General features: G+C 41.5%; 1 protein-coding gene across 1 annotated transcript in view; it reads right to left on the bottom strand.

The window, feature by feature from the left end:
* Positions 1-17,164, bottom strand: part of NBAS (NBAS subunit of NRZ tethering complex) — a 1,303,215-nt gene that overhangs the window by 311,644 nt on the left and 974,407 nt on the right. The gene's annotated exons all lie outside the window — the stretch shown is intronic.

Raw genomic sequence — 17,164 nt, 5'->3', positions numbered from 1 at the left:
GTTATATATCACAACAGCTAAATCTGTGTCTGTAGTGCATGATCAAACCTTAAATCCATAAATAATAACAAGTTATTTGATTTTTGCTACAGGAGTTGATAAGGAGTTTGGCAATTCTAGAAAAATGCTTTAATAATGCATTAAAATTTAACAGACAATTGCGTGGTCCTGCGACGCTGTACCCAAATAAAATGTGTCACTTTTTTCCACAAATAGAGGTTTCTTTTGGTGTTATTTGATCACCTCTGCAGTTTTTATTTTTTGCGCTATAAACATAAAAAGAACAAGTTTGAAAAAAAAAAAAAAACAATATTTTTTACTTTCTACTATAAAACGTATCCAATAATTTTTTTATTAAAAATCGAATCTCTTCATCACTTTAGGCAAATGTGTACTCTGCTAGATTTTTTTGGTAAAATAAAAATCCCAATAGGTGTATACTGATTGGTTTGCACAGAAAGGTATAGAGTCTACATACTATTATTTATTTTTTTTTTTTACTAGTATTGGCGGCGATCAGTGACTTATAGTGGGACTCTGACATTGCGGCGGACAAACCGGACACCTGACACTTTTTGGGACCAGTGACACGAATACAGTGATCAGTGCTAAAAAAAACATGTACTAATGACACTGGGAGGGAAGTAGTTAAAGGGTTAAATGTGTGCCTAAAATGTGCTTGCTAACTAAGAGGGGGATGCTTGTACTACAGGAAGGCAGAGATTAATGTTCCTGCTTTTCAGTGCAATGAATAAGCACAAGGTGTGAAACGCATCTGCTGTCCAGTCTGTCTTGTGGTCTTGTCTGATGTTGTACCTATGATTTGAAGAAATAAACTCAAGTTTCCAAGTTCCTGGGTCTGGAAGTGCCACTTTCTTCTTCATTTACATGGATTCCTCAGGTCACGGACCTTGGTGAGCACCCATTCCTACAGGACTGCCACAGCTGCTCGGGATCCATCTGGCTCAGCTGTTTTCAGAGCGGTGATTTGTTTCATTTTGGTTTCCTGCTTTTCAGAGACACATGATCACAGCCTTTCCTTCTCACAGAATTGCGATCTGCCTTGTTTACATAGGACCCGCTGATTGGCTCCTGCTGTGTCCAATCACAGCGGGAGTGGGCCACCTGCAGCTCGCGCGCCCCAGACCTGCACAATTACGTACAGGTACATGATTCTGCCCAGAGCGCCCCCCTGCTGCAGTAAATGAATGTGGGGCGGTCGGCATCTGGTTAAAGCGGTTGTAAACTCAATAAAAAAAAAAAATAAAAAAAAAAAAACCTGCAAGACAAAGGCATAATGAGCTAACTTACCTTAAAACGAAGCCCCGACACGGACCCCCGGACATCGCTGCGGGCGCTGCCATGGTCCCTCGTCGTCTCTTCCGGGTACGGCGGCTCCGGCGCGCTGATTGGCCGGAAGAGACGGCTCCGGCGCGATGATTGGCCGGAGCCGCGATGACGTCACTCCCGCGCATGCGCGCGGGAGTGATTTTTCCGGCAAGCTCCCGGCAACTTAATTGAAGGTCCCCCGGACCTTCAGAGCGCATGCGCCGCTCGCGCGAGCGGCTGCATGCACTGTAAATATCTCCTAAACCGTGCCGGTTTAGGAGATATTATTTGTACCTACAGGTAAGCCTTATTATAGGCTTACCTGTAGGTAAAAGTGTCAAAAAGCGGGATACTACCGCTTTAACTAAACCCATTACATTTTAGTCTACTAAAATTTACTGGAGGTTTTAGTCGAATAAAGAAAAAAAATATGACTAAGACTAATAAAATGGCATTTTAGTCAAAAGACTATGACTAAAACTAAATCGAAATGTGACGTAAAAATTAACACTGCATCTGTATATCACATAGGAAAAATGTACTTGGATGTTTTTTTTTTTAATTAAAATAATTACAGTGCCATCATCCACATACAGAGATAGAAGGGACAATGTAAATTAAGCAGTGTGTGTTTAGTATCACTTTGATTTTAGAAATGTACATAGTGAGTTTGATTTACTAAAGGAATACAGACTGCACGTTGCAAGTGTAGTTGCTCCAGAGCTTAGTAAATGAGGGGAAGCTTCACTTTTCAAAGAATACCCAATCCCATGAAAAGAAAATAAGAAAAAATGTTTTCATACGTTAGGATGATGGAAGTCAGCAGAGCTTTCCATTATTTACTAAGCTCTGAAGCACTTGTAAAGTGCCTAATCTATTTGCCTTTAGTAAATCAATCCCAATGCATTTTACCACTTGCCTACTGGGCACTTTCACCCCATTCCTGCCCAGGCCAATTTTCAGCTTTCATCGCTCTCACGCTTTGAATTGCGTGGTCATGCTACACTGTACTCATATGAAATGTTTATCATTTTTTTTCACACAAATAGAGCTTTCTTTTGGTGGTATTTAATAACCTCTAGGTTTTTTATTTCTTACAAAAAAAAAAAAAAGAAAAAAGACAGAAAATTTTGAAAAAAAAGTTTTTCTTATTTTCTGTGAGTAAATTTTGAAAATAAATACATTTTTCTCCTTCACTGATGTGCGCTGATGAGGCGTCACTGATGGGCACTGATAGGCTGCACTGATGGGCACTGATGAGGTGGCACTTATGAGGAGGTACTAATATGCCGCACTGATGAGCACTGATAGGCGGCACTGATGAGCACTGAGAGGCTGCACTGATGAGCACTGAGAGGTGGCACTGCTGGGCACTGAGAGGTGGCACTGCTGGGCACTGAGAGGCGGCACTGAGAGGCGGCACTGATGGGCACTGAGAGGCGGCACTGATGAGCACTGATGGGCAGCACCATCAGTGCCCACACTCAGTGCCCATAGTGCTGCTAGTCAGTGCCCATCGGTGCCTAGATGAGCAGGCACTGATGGGCACTGACTGGCAGCACTATGGGCACTGATTGTGGGCACTGATGGCGGGCACTGTGGGCAGTTATGACATTTTTTTCCCCTCTTGTGTAATCAGGGCACTGGTGATCAGTGCCCTGATTACATTCCTCTGTGTCCCCTTACTGCTGATCGGCTCTCCTCTTCCTCACACTGCAGTCTCTGTGTGAGGAAGGAGAGCTGGCGATGAGAGATGATCTCATATGTTTACATATGAGATCATCTCTCATTGCATGGGCCGATCACGTGGTAAATGGCCGCTGTGATTGGCCATTCACCACGATCTGTGATTGGCTGTGTCCAAGGGATACGGCCGACACAGATTTTCCCTGATGCGCGCTCGCGGGAGTGTGCGGGGAGCTTGTTACTGGGAGGCCGTTTAAAGACGGCCTCCTGGAAATTAGAGCCCGCGCTGTAGCCGTCTTTTGGCTATAGCACGGGTGGAAGGAGGTTAATGTAGAATACACACATGGCACTGCAGTTCATGTCAATGGGTAAATTGCACTGCAGCTTTCGGGTGCTACAGTAGCAGGTGGGGTTTACTCTGTGTGGCCATGTTTAAGACCCCTTAATTGTTCTTTATGGATGCATAGAGCATTTATTGGTGCAATAGTTTATACCCAGCTAAAGCTGGCCATACATTATACAATTTTCTTTACAATTTTCCTTAAATTTACCTTCAACTATGTAGTACAATTGAAAGTTTTTTTTAGTTTTGACCTCATATTATATGGTTTTTGGTAAATCCAACAGAAAATTGTACGAGAAAATTGAACATGTATGACCAGCCTAAAGCTGGCCATAGATGGATCTAAATTTAGCCGGTTCAGCAGGAATTTCGATCCATCTATGGACAGGCTGGTTGTACTGAAGGCGATTACATTTTTTTTGCTTAAAGGGTAACTCCACTTTTGTGGGGGAAAAAAATAGCACATAAAGAAAAAACAATATAGCGTATACAATTGCAACACAAATCATATTGTAACTGAATGTTATTAAAAATGACCTTTCCTTTTCAATCTACATTTCTGAAAATGCAATGCAATATGGCTACCTGGAGGTGTTCTGTACACAGAATGTATACTGACCACACCCCAGAAACATTTCCTGCTTTTGTGATTGGCTCACCAATTTTCCCAGAAGTCTGCATAAGATACAAGTCAGATTTCTGGCATTCCCTGCAGCATAAATGTCATTTTTGGTGAGATACTTCCAATAGGAACACGTCTAAAGGGATGCAGGCCCAGCAGATTATATCATTAGAGCCCTGCAGCTGCCACAGCCGACAGATAATTAGGAAGCCACTCCCATTAGACCCACTCAGCACAGAGGAACAAACAATGATTTCTTCATAATAACAAAAGGTAGGAATCTGCAGCAAAGTTTGTTACAATCCTTGCAATGTACAGAGATCACCCAGAGGAGAATTTTTTTTTCTCAACAAAAAGAGTTACGCTTGAAAATACTGCCGGAGACTATAGCCATCAGCAGTGATCACTGTGTTCTGCGCTCCCTACCGGCAGAACACAATAGCGCTGTGGGAGGGATTCCCCCATTAACACTGACGGAGCTGATGGGGAAATCAAGCTATTTTCTTTTCTTCAACCTGGGGCTCAGAAAGAAAATTGCGTAATTTATGGCCTGCCTTTGTATTTAAGTTCATTGTTAACAATCTCTTAAAGTTGTACAAAGGAAATTGGATGATATATATCCAACATTTTACCAACAGTAGTCTTCTCTCCTCTCAACCCCTTTTGAATGGCAGGGTAACAAAACATCCAATTAATTCCTTACATGTTTAGAGCCCAGGTGTCATTCTCTTTCATGACAATGTATAAAATGAAAACCAGCAATAACAGAAATTCTCCCAGCAACAGAAAGCAAAGGTTAACCACAGACACAGCTGTGTAATTAAGCTGATAAAGACTTGCTAGATTTGAACTTGCTTACTGAGTAGTGGCGCACAAGTTCATGAAGAGCTTTACAAATTATACCGCAAGCTTAAAAGAAAAATAGACTTCATTTTCTTTTATTGTCGTGAAAAGTTTATACACAGCTGCTTGCCTGATTTGCAGATCTGCTATTCAGCTCAATGGCATATTAAAAAGGTATTATACTGACCTATTAGCACAGAAGAATGCGTTCTTAGTTTATCTGGAAGACATTTAGTGGTTTAACCTAAAGCTGAACTCCAGACAAACAGCTCAATGCACAGATAAAACACATATGATGGGTGTTTTACCTACCAGGATTTATATTCCTGACCATCCAGTCCTAAGACTTAGGGCTCTTTCACACAGGCAATCCGATCAGATCCGCCTGTCAGTTTTTTAGGCGGATCTGATCGGATCCTCCATGCAGCTCTATGGGGCAGCGGATGTCAGACACCTCCGCTGACACCCGCTGCCATCCGTATCCGATCCTGTCCGTGAAATCTGGATGGATGGAAACCCTATTTTTCCATCCGTTCAGGGATCGGATTGGATGAGAGCGGACAAGCGGTCCGCTCTCATCCGATCCCCCATAGAAAGCAGCGGGAGCTGTGACACCTTCCTCTCCGCTCTGCAAGCGGAGACGGAGCTGTCATCCGCCGGCTCAGCGGGGATCGGCGGATCGATCCCCGCTGAGCAGCACGGATCCGCCTACGGAGGCGGACCGTGTGAAGGAGCCCTTATAGTGTTCTGTCGCACACTACATCTGTGTGTGGGAGGGCAAGAGACTAATTTGTCTCTGTTGTAGTTTGTAACATTTATAGGTCCTCTGAGACTGGACAGTGAAAGGAGTAGAGGACGACTGATGGGCTCATCTCAGTGTCACTCGGCTCTCTCCTCCAGTTGTGGCATGATCTTTGTTAGCACATAAACTTATAGGCTGCTTCTGCCTCTCATTTTCCGTGCTTGGCTTTATAAGGGAATGCAAGAACCGATACAAGCTTAGATACCTAAATTTCTTGCATTTGATAAAAATACATGCAATGATTTGTTAATTAATAAAAAGCTGCATTAATTTGTGTCCTTTTTATCTGTCTGAAGGTAAGCTTAAATAGGGACACCATGATCAACATCATTAACATTTTTCAAGTTTAATGTATGCATTGTCTAATTAATTCATTTTTGATTTGTGTACCTTTCTAGGATTAATTATTTCAGTGCAACAAAACTTTTAATTGAAATCATTACTAGAGAGAAATCCAATGTAAAAGAAATTGGCAGTTATATTCTGAAAGCATTAAAGTAGAACTATAGGCAAATCTTTTTTTTTTTTGATTTTGGATAGAGCAAGGAAGGGTTATAACCCGTCAGATTTTTTATTTTTTTTTTCAATCAAAAGTTTCTTAAAAGTAAAAGTTACAGAAATAGTAACAAAGAATTGCCAACAAAGCAGAAAATGCAATTCAGCCAATGGTACAATAACTACAAGTGGTGCTGTAAATATCGCATACATCAATGGAAATAAACTGGTTAACAGACACATGGTATGTCAGAGAAGAGCATACAATAAATGAGGCAAATTCGTATAAATGCCCTATCCAGAAGAGAAAGGAGGGCAGTAAGACAAATAATAAGTAAAGATTAGGTAATATCATCACACATAGAAAAAGAGCTGGTACCTGAGATGCAATGAGAAATACCAAGATATACCGATATCTGAGTTGCTGGGTTCATAAGCAGAGATGGTAGATCATAACCGTCAGATTTTTTGCCACCATCTGTGCCCCATTGCGTAGATTTCCCTTCACTTTCTGTCCCATAGCCAAACAGGAAGAGAGAGGAAATCTCTGCAAATGAAGGGAATTCCATGGGGACACCAAGGTCACCAAAACTAGTGTCCCCATTGGAAGATTTTCTTTTTATTACTTTTCTGGGGACAACCCAAACTTAAGGATTATTTTACTTTAACGTACAATAATATTGCTAAACAGGACAAATAGAGAGGGGGGGATCGTCTTAATGGGGGGCGCAGACAGCAATAAAAATCTGATGGGTTCTAATCCTTCTCCCCTCTATCCAAAATCAAAAAAAGTTTAGCCTTTAAGTATACTTTAACACATTTTGAAGGTTTTATGGGAAAATAGACCAAAAGGTACACAGTAAAGGGACTCAAGCACCTCAATGGCAGTGTTACCATATCCCAGGCAACAGCTACATGGTGTACCACTGGCAAAAACAAATGCCTAAAAGAGGTTCTATCCCTCCTCCTGCAAACAGAAAAGTTTGGCTAGAGTGCTTTTATGTACTTATTAGGGGGTAGCAATATTTATCCATTACAAATGCACACTCTGCTTTCTGCTTAGTAGTGCTGCACAATGACAGTGCTTCACTCTTCTCCGTTGGTGCATGTCTACTGTACAGTTTAGGTCTGAGCTCAGCAGAAACAACAGACTGAACTTATCGCTTGCCTCACATAGTTGATTTTTGGGAGTGCAGATACATGTAGTAGCAATTGATAACTCAAATGTAGAGCAATGTGTAATCATTAGTGCCTAATTCTTAGTATATGCTACACTCCTTAGGGAGCCATTTGTCACCCATGTGTGTTGCAAAGTGCCTTAGTAGCTAGCACTTCTGCCTTTCAGAATCCCAGTCAGGACATTATCTGCATGGAGGTGGCTTGTGTGGGTTTCCTCCCAGTGCTCCGATTACCCCTCACACTCCAAAACATGCTGATAGGTTAATTGGCTTCTGTCCAAATTGGTTGTAGTACAAGGGCTATAGCGAATGTAATGCAAAAGTGGGCATGATTAACTTAGAGAGATTGTTCAAATTTCACATGTTGGTAGAGTTAGGTTTCATGCACACTTTTATGTGTTTTTTGCCAAAGCTCCTAAACTCAGCTCCATAAAAGTCTTAATGTCTATGTACACACAGGCTTTTAGCAGAGTTTAGGAGCTTCCGCGGTTAGGAGAGGTTCAACCTCCCTCTCTTGAATGTGGAAGAATTTGCGTTCAGGATAAGAATGTTTTGACCGTGTTTTCTCAGGGCCGGTGGTTAAAGTAGGATATGTGTACATGAAGCCTAAGGCCCCTTTCACACTAGTGCGACTTGTCCCGCGATTTTGGACCGCAAAATTGCATGACAAGTCGTTTTCCATTATTTTCAATGAGCCCCATTCATATCAGTGCGTTTTGAAGTCGCACCGACTTCAAAGTAGTTCCTGCACTACTTTGCCACGATTTGATTGCGTTTTGAGCCATAGCTTTCAAAATTGCGTCAAAATCGCGCCGCAAAATCGTGGTAATATCACGTCGTATAAGTGTGAAAGGGGCCTAACTCTTTCTCTTCATTGCAGATAAATAATGGATTCCAAGCAGAAGCAACGTGCTGTTATTGAGTTCTTGATGAAAGACGGTTGAAGACTGTCCGACACCCACAGAAGGCTACAGAATGTTTATGGAAATGACTCCATTGAAAAAAGCAATGAGCACAGATGGGTGTAGAAGTTTAACCCCCTCATGAGGGAGGGTAAAAAAAATACTAACACCTGAACACAGTTTTGTCATGTGTTAGTAAAACCACACATATCATTGTTAGCACTTAGCGTGTCCACGTGAATTAGATCTTGTTTTTTCAGGACAAACTGGCCTTTCATTAGGCCCCCATTCACATCAGCGCAAATTGACATGGGATTTGACAGGTCAAATCTCAGCCTATTGCCGGCAATGAGAGCATCCCAATTGTTGTGGCACTGATTTCCAAAGGTAGCTCTTGCACTACTTTTGGCGACTTTGGGGGTGACTTCAATAGACATCTGATGCATTGAGGAATTCACAGCGATTCCTGTGTTTCCTGCAATGCATCACAATCGCATCACAGGCGCACTCTATTCCTGCAAACACCCCAAAAACGGTTCATAAAACACAGTGCAATTTCAGTGCCGATCTGATTCCAATGTGTGCACCTTTTTCGTGCGGGTGCAGTGCGATACGAGCCATACAAAATGAATGGGTTCAAATCGCACTGCAAAGATTTGCATGTGATTTAAATAGGAATGCAGTGGCCAGGGGCCAGATAAAGGCAAGCAAAGGACCCTACCTGTCCCCCTGGCCGCAGTTAGGAGACCACTGCTCTAGAGAATAAAATAGTGGTAGTTCCAATTTCTTATGTCACTTGATTTTACCGCAAAGTTCTAGGAAATGGTAAAATATAAAAGGCGAGGTTGCACTCATCTTTTAAAATAGATGTAAATAGATAATCAACATAGCAAAACTTAAAACGTTTAAGTTGTGTGCGCCCGTGAATTTGCGACAAACTTCAGTACCCCATATTTTCTATAGGCAACACTTCAAAAACCCCCTATAGGTCATCAGTTTTGTGTTACAGAGGAGGTCCTGTGCTAGAATCATTGCTCCCACTGTGGCATGCATGGCGATATGTAGGCGCACCCAACGTTTGTTATGTTTGTATGTGCATATATGTGGGGGTGAGGGGCCTCAAAAACTTTTTTTTGGGGGGGGGGGATTTTATGTGCTTTCGTGTAACTTTAAAAAAAAAAAAAAACTTTTACTTTTTTGTTAACTTTTTTTTTTCTCATCACATGGACAAAAAAACCCCTCTTTGTGATTATTTTTAGGTGCAGGTCTCCCCTGGGCTCCACTGAATAATGCAGATCACATTGCAATACAACCCTTGCTGGCTATGTCGGGAACACCGAGAGGCTGACCTATAAGTGACGTCATAGATGTCGCTTTTCAGGTCACAGCAAGCAAGGGGAGAAGAGCGGACATGTGCTCCTTCTTCTCCCTTCCCTCCACCCTCCATTTCGGAATACATGGCGGGGGGCATGCACAGGGAGGGGGGTGCTGCTACCGGGGAATGTGTGGAAGAAATCGGGTGGAAGCACAGTCTACCGAATGCATCAGCCTGTCAGTTATATACACAATCCTGGAGGCTGCAGCCACTGGATTGTGTTAACTGCCCCTCCCACTGTCAGGTACAAACCTGGGAGCAAAAGGGTTAAATGCTTTTTATTTACTTTTTTAAATCCTACCTAAAAGACACTGACTCTGACCTTTAACCATAACCTAGATCCAACTCTGATATATTTTTTCATTTTTTTTCACACACTTCTTTGTTAACACTTTTCTCCTCTAGCAAGGAGAAACGGATACAATGCACACAGGAGCGGGCTGTACAGTGACTGATCACTGTAATAGCCAATCAGAGGCTATCACAGTAATCAGGTGATGGTTAGTATGGGGACCCGGAACTTTCGTTAAGAGCCCAGTCTCCCTGCACAAACACAGGTATTCATGCATGTGGTCCCACAGCATTAGCACCCACTTCTGTGAGGTCACATATATGCGTACACTTGGAAGGAAGGGGTTGTAGAAGGGAAATTCAGCAATGAAGACAAGCCACGCATTAGGAGACCCATCAGTTGTGATCACTGATCACTGTTCAATCACATTCCATGGTATATTTTCTCTACGAAAATATACCATGGAATGTGATTGAACAACCCACATTTTTTTTCGTTTTCTTTTCTGCAGTCCTTGGTAAAGCTTTGTGCACGCAATCTAGAATGCAGAGCGGAACAGTGGAGAAAAACAGCTATCTGCAATGAGAGAACAATGCTTAAAGCGGAGCTCTACCCAAAAGGGGAAGCTCTGCTTGTTTGCTTCCTTCCCCCCTCCATTGCAACACTAGGCACCTTTTCGGCTGGGGGGGGGGGGTGGGAGGTGTATACCTGTCAAAACAAGGTACCAACTCCCACTTCCCAGGAAGATTGCCACAATCGTTGTGCGGCGATCTATGAATTGTCCGGCCCCTCCTCTCCCCCCCCCCCCCCCCGCCTTCTGGGAGATACACAGGCCTCAGAAGAAAGTGAGACCATTCAGGAAGCACAGTGCGACTCACGCACATGCAGTAGGAAACAGGCTGTGAAGTTGCAAGGCTTCACTTCCTGTTTCCCTTAGTGAAGATGCCAGAGCCTGCACCCAGAGCTGATGGACGGATCGGCTTGGGGTGCTGACATTGCGGGATCCCTGGACAGGTGAGTATCCTTATATTAAACGTCAGTAGCTACAGTATTTGTAGCTGCTGACTTTTATTTATTTTTTTTTTTTCTTACATTTAAGATAGAAAACACACCCAAAAAAAAGAACGAAAAAGACCACACGGGGCACTTTTCACTGCCGCTTTCCTGGTAATCCCTGACAGGTACATTTTTTTCTCCTGTATATCTATAAATCAATACAAGGGTTATTTTTTTTTTTTTTTTGTAATTGCCCATCTGATGAGATAACAAATTAGTGATGTAACCCAGATAATGCAATTAATGAACTGAATTATGGTCACTCAAATGTTATTTATTAGCAATTAAAGAAAGTTTAGCGCTCATGAAAAATAAATAGATGTCTGCTCCTGAGGTCACCGTGCCTACACTTATCAGCTAATTCTGCCAAATATTATTACATTTGGGCAAAGGATTATGCCTGCTGCATATCCATTTTGTTTTATGAACTAGTGCTGTTAATCAAAATTTACTAGCTTTTTAAAGTGGGTGGATCTGATAGTGGACAATTTTTAGTAATTATTTTTATAGCTGAGAAAAGTACTTTGCTTAAAAGTTGAAGTGGACCTGAAATTAAAAAAGGGAAGATTTGCTATCTTAGTGGGAACATCTAGAAATGTTAATTGTACCGAAGCAGTACTCTGAAATAATTACTTTTGTCTTAAATTCCACCTGAAAAACAGCAGTGGATTTATTTTAACTGTAGCCTCATAGATGTATATCTACAGCACAAAATCATATAAGACACAGCTGCCGATTAACTGCTAGACTCACGAGATTTGGAGTGAGTTTTGGTCATATCTCTATTGTGCTGCTAACTGTTCTCCTTGCTGGAGAGAAAATTGTACCTGAGGACCTACTGTGGATCTGTACTTCTTTCACCTCCCTACTGCTTACTTAATATTCCCATCAATCATCAGATCACCAGTCATCAAGGGAGGGGCTCTAACATGAGGAAGCAAAATTCGCCTGTACCAAAATTGCCAACTCTATAAGTGCGGAACAAGGCATGTTTAATCATAGAATAGGGATTAGATCAACTGCAGGGAAACCAGAGGCCATACATTTGTAACTAAATGTTATATGAATAAAGCCGGCACACGAAAAGTCTTCTTCCAAGTAAAATACTTTATTCCAACGTGGATAGTGGTGACAACATGACAAACATGACATTTGTCATGTTGTCACCGCTATCCATTTTGGAATAAAGTATTTTACTTGGAAGAAGACTTTTCGTGTGCCAGCTTTATTCATATAACATTTGGTTTGGGCGTTCAGCCTGAGCACCGGCACTTAGTTCTTTATCTTCCCACAGTGCGGTGGAGCTAGGGTGAGTTACTGTTTATACATTTGTAACTAGCCCCTTATCCTCAGCTTACCTTTTTGGGGCACAACTTCCACAGTAAACATACTTTTTAATGTGTATATCGAGTATAATACAGCATTTCAGATGTAGCTGGCCCAAAGCACCTACTGTAGGTCATCTAATATTTTGCCTACAAAATTAGGAAAAAGGTAGATCCTACACAACTATCAATCTGGTAAACACCAAATACAATTTATAACAAATACAATGGCAAACAAGTCCTAAAGATTGTCAGTCCCAAAGAAATCTATTTCCTTTGTGGCCTATTTTGGGCACTTGCTAACTATGGCTATTGTCATTATAACCACTAAAGTGACAATCAATACAAAAAATCTCCTAGCACTCTGAAAATGTAAAATATGGTACCTTGTGTCTAAGAATGTAGTTTTTGTAGAATTTCTTGCAAGCAATCTTCTGTACAGAAAGATCCAATTTTGATGTGACGCATTTTGGACCCTGAAAGTGGTTCTTGTAGATTCTGGTGTCACACTTGTGGGTATACTACTTGTGTGTGGCCCTTTGCAGGACTCAGGAGTCAGTAGTGGAAGACATCATTTGCATAGAGGCTTTAAAATGTGATCTCTTTAGCAGTCTCAGATTCCCAATTGTGGACTATTTTCTGTAGTGTACCTTCAGTCTAAATGCACCCCTGTTACATGTCTGCAGTCTTTTACATCTTCTAGTGTCTAAAGTCTCTGATAGTCTTCTGAAATAGATTATAATGGAGCCCCCTTCACCCTGTAAGTTAACAACCATTATTCTAGGGAATAAAGAGTGTCCAGGTTAGAAATGCATCGGGGCTGTAGGAGTGAAGGTGCCTGCTGTCAATGCTGGCAAGAAAAGTTTGCTGATGTATGTTTATTGTGAGCATAATGATTTGTTAAAAAAGATGCAGCACTGGAAAGGGCAGTTTTGCCTGCCTGCCTGAGTAGTATGGAGCTTAGCGGAAGTCTCAGGTACCACAAGGGATGAAATTCTTGAGAAATTGTATGTTAGTGCAAATAAAAAAAGGATCAATTGTTTGTGTCGCAAGTGCACTAATACGGCTACAATAGTCTCAAGCAAGATAAAAGATACTGCATATAGCTGCATGACAGTTAACCAACCTAATCACAAAGGAACACAGATTAACAGTGATATCTTATTCCTCTCAAGATGCAAAAAGAGGAATCTCATACCACAAGGTCTGCAGATGAAATATTCTTGTGCAAAACACTTAAAGTGATTGCAAAGCCTCATTTTGTTTTGTATAAAAATAACAAACCTGTTATACTTACCTCCTCTATGCAGTGGAATTGCACAGAGCATTCAGGATCCTCCTCTTCTTGGGTCCCTCTTTTGTGCTCCTGGCCCCTCCCTCCTGTTGAGTGCCCCCCCACAGCAAGAAGCCTGCTATGGGGGCACCCGAGCCAAGTCACAGCTCCCTGTGTCCATTCAGACATGGAGCTGCGGTTCGGCCCTGCCCCCTCTCTCTCCTGATTGGCTAACTGACTTTGGTTGAAAGCAGCGGGAGCCAATGGCGCTGCTGCTGTGTATCAGCCAATCAGGATGAGAATCATAGAGAGTCCTCTATGGCCAAGACACTCATGGACATCACTGGACAGAGGTGGGGCTCAGGTAAGTTTTAGGGGGGCTGCTGCACACAGAAGTATTTTTTATCTTAATGCATAGAATGCATTAGGAAAAAAACCTCCTGACTTTACAACCCCTTTACCTCTCCTTATGCAGAAAGTCTTTGCCGACGTACCAGCGAAAAACTGAGTAACAACCTAATTCACAAACTGTATGGTAAAAGGGTAACAATCAGGAAAAAAAAACAGTCCTTGTTTGAATCCCTAACATCATTGGACCCTATTAACATTAACCAAATTAAGAATGAAATGGAAAATTTACAAAGACAACTGCAAAAACTTACCATGGAAAGAAAACACTCCAGAAGCTTTACCAAGAGCAAGCTTTTTGGATACAACATAAACAACATAAAACCAACACAACATCTATACCTCCTGCTATCAGTGACCTGGAATGCAATTCATTATCCCAAGGTATATCTCTTGTGTAAATGCTAGTCTGAGTGACAATGTGCATATAACAGAGGAACTTGGAATCATCAATTTATCAAATCAAACTTTCTGAACCAGAAATAATAGTCCTCTCCAAAGGCCACACATTCTGCCCAACCACCAAACTGGATAGTTTACAGTTATTGTCAGATTCAGTGCCTTGAAAATGTATTCATACCCCTTGACATTTTCCCACATTTTGTCATGTTACAACCAAAAACGTAAATATATTTTATTGGGGTTTTAAGTGATAGACAAACACAAAGTGGCACATGATTGTGAAGTGGAATAAAAATGATAAATGATTTAAAAAATGTTCTTACAAAAAAATATCTGAAAAGTGTGGCGTATATTTGTGTTCAGCCCCCTGAGTCAATACTTTGTAGAACCACCTTTCTCTGCAATTACAGCTGCAAGTCTTTTTGGGTAAGGCCCCTTTCACACACGGAGTCCGTCAGGCGGATGGAAAATAGGGTTTCCATCCATCCGGTTTTGACGGATCGGATTTCAGCGGACATGTCTCCGATGACATCTGATGCCCCATAGAGGTGCATGGGGTGTCCGTTCAGATCCACCAAAAAAACTGACAGGCGGATCTGAACGGACTCCCTGTGTGAAAGGGGCCTAAGTCTTTACCAGCTTTGCACACCTAGAGAGTGACATTTTTGCCCATTCTTCCTTGCAAAATAGCTCAAGCTCTGTCAGAATAAATGGAGAGTGTCTGTGAACAGCAATTTTCAAGTCTTGCCACAGATTCTCAGTTGGATTTAGGTCTGGACTTTGACTGAGCCATTCTAACATGAATATGCTTTGATCTAAACCATTCCATTGTCGCTCTGGCTGTATGTTTAGGGTCGCTGTCCTGCTGGAAGGCGAAACTCCACCCCAGTCTCAAGTCTTTTGCAGACTCTAACAGGTTTTCTTCTAATATTGCCCTGTATTTGGCTTCATCCATCTTCCCAGCTTCCCTGTCCCTGATGAAGAAAAGCATCCCCACAACATGATGCTGCCACCACCATATTTCATGGTGGGGATGATGTATTCAGGGTGACGTGCAGTGTTATTTTTCCCGCCACACATAGAGTTTTGCTTTTAGGCCAAAAAGTTCAACTTTGGTCTCATCTGACCAGAGCACCTTCTTCCACATGTTTGCTGTTTTCCCACATGGCTTCTCACAAACTGCACTTTTTATGGCTTTTTTTCAACAATGGCTTTCTTCTTGCCACTCTTCCATAAAGGCCATATTTGTGGAGTGCACGACTAATAGTTGTCCTATGGAGAGATTCTACCTGAGCTGTGGATCTCTGCAGGAGTTACCATGGGCCTCTTGGCTGCTTACCTGAACAATGCTCTCCTTGATCGGCCTGTCATTTTAGTGGACGGCCATGTCTTGGTAGGTTTGCAGTTGTGCCATACTCTTTCCGTTTGGGGATGATGGATTGAAGAGTGCTCTGTGAAATGTTCAAAGTTTGGAATATTTTAGTATATCCTAACCCTGCTTCAAACTCCTCCACAACTTTATCCTTGACCTGTCTGGTGTGTTCCTTGGTCTTCATGGTGCTGTTTGTTCACTAAGGTTCTCTAACAAACCTCTGAGGGCTTCACAGAACAGTTGCTATTATACTGGAATTTTATTACACACAGGTGGACTCTTCTTACTAATTAGGTGACTTCTTAAGGCAATTGGTTCCACTAGATTTTAGCTAGGGGTATCAGTAAATAGGGCTGAATACAAATACATGCCACACTTTTCAGATATTTGTAAAACAATTTGAAAACCATTTATCGTTTTCCTTCCACTTCACAATTATGTGCCACTTTGTGTTGGTCTATCACATAAAATCCCAATAAAATAAATATAAAATAAAAAGTTTTTCGTTGTAATATGACAACATGTGGAAAATTTCAAGGGGTATGAATACCTTTTGAAGGCACTGTATGGAGGAATTCTTCAGGAGACTAAGGTTGAAAGAATATTATCACAGCAATGAAAAGAATCCTAGGACAATTGAATGCAAAAAAAAAGAACAGCAACTTCACACCTCCACAAGGACACAAACACACACTGGACACCTATATTGACAACTTCAGACTGCGAGTTACATCCCTGATATCCACCCAGCAAAATCAAATTTTATACAATCTTTCACCACAGAAGTACACGATTTATGGGAAGTAAAATGGCACCCCAACATGCAAACTTATTTGTGGCTGACCTGGAGGACAAATTCCTGAACAGCATACAACAAAATCCATACAGATACTATCCCTATATCAATGATATGCTTATCATATGGACAGAAGGAGAAGAAAATGTAGAACAATTTGACTCATTGATCAACGCTTTTCACCCATCAAACTAAAAATGGAATATTCAAACATACGGCAACTTTCTTGACAGCACAGTATACATCACACCTCAATATACAGGAAACCTACTGACAGATGCAACCATCTCCATAGTTCCAGTTTTCACCCCAACGCACTTAACAGGCCATCATACACAGCCAGGCCAAAATATACCACTGAATATGCTCAGACCCAGAAGACAGAGATAAACATCTTAGAACACTAGAAGACTCCTTCCATAGAAAAGGTTACAAGAAAAAAACTATTGACACCAGCATAAACATAGCCTTTAAACTCAAAGAGAAAATCTACTCCAATACAAAGAAAAAAACAAATAACTGTGTACCTCTAGTAACCATACACTGTACAATCTAGCATTAGAAGGAATAAGAAAGAATCACAGATTTACAACCCATTATAACAAAAGAAAGAAACTCTGAAATAAATATTACAAAAAACCCCAATGCTGGTTTTTAAACAACCA

The sequence above is a fragment of the Pelophylax lessonae genome (genome assembly GCF_965119305.1).
Source record: "Pelophylax lessonae genome assembly, chromosome: 3".
In the NCBI taxonomy this organism is placed as follows: domain Eukaryota; kingdom Metazoa; phylum Chordata; class Amphibia; order Anura; family Ranidae; genus Pelophylax; species Pelophylax lessonae.
The sequence above is the reverse complement of the archived record's forward strand: the minus strand, read 5'-3'. Positions and strand labels throughout refer to the sequence as shown.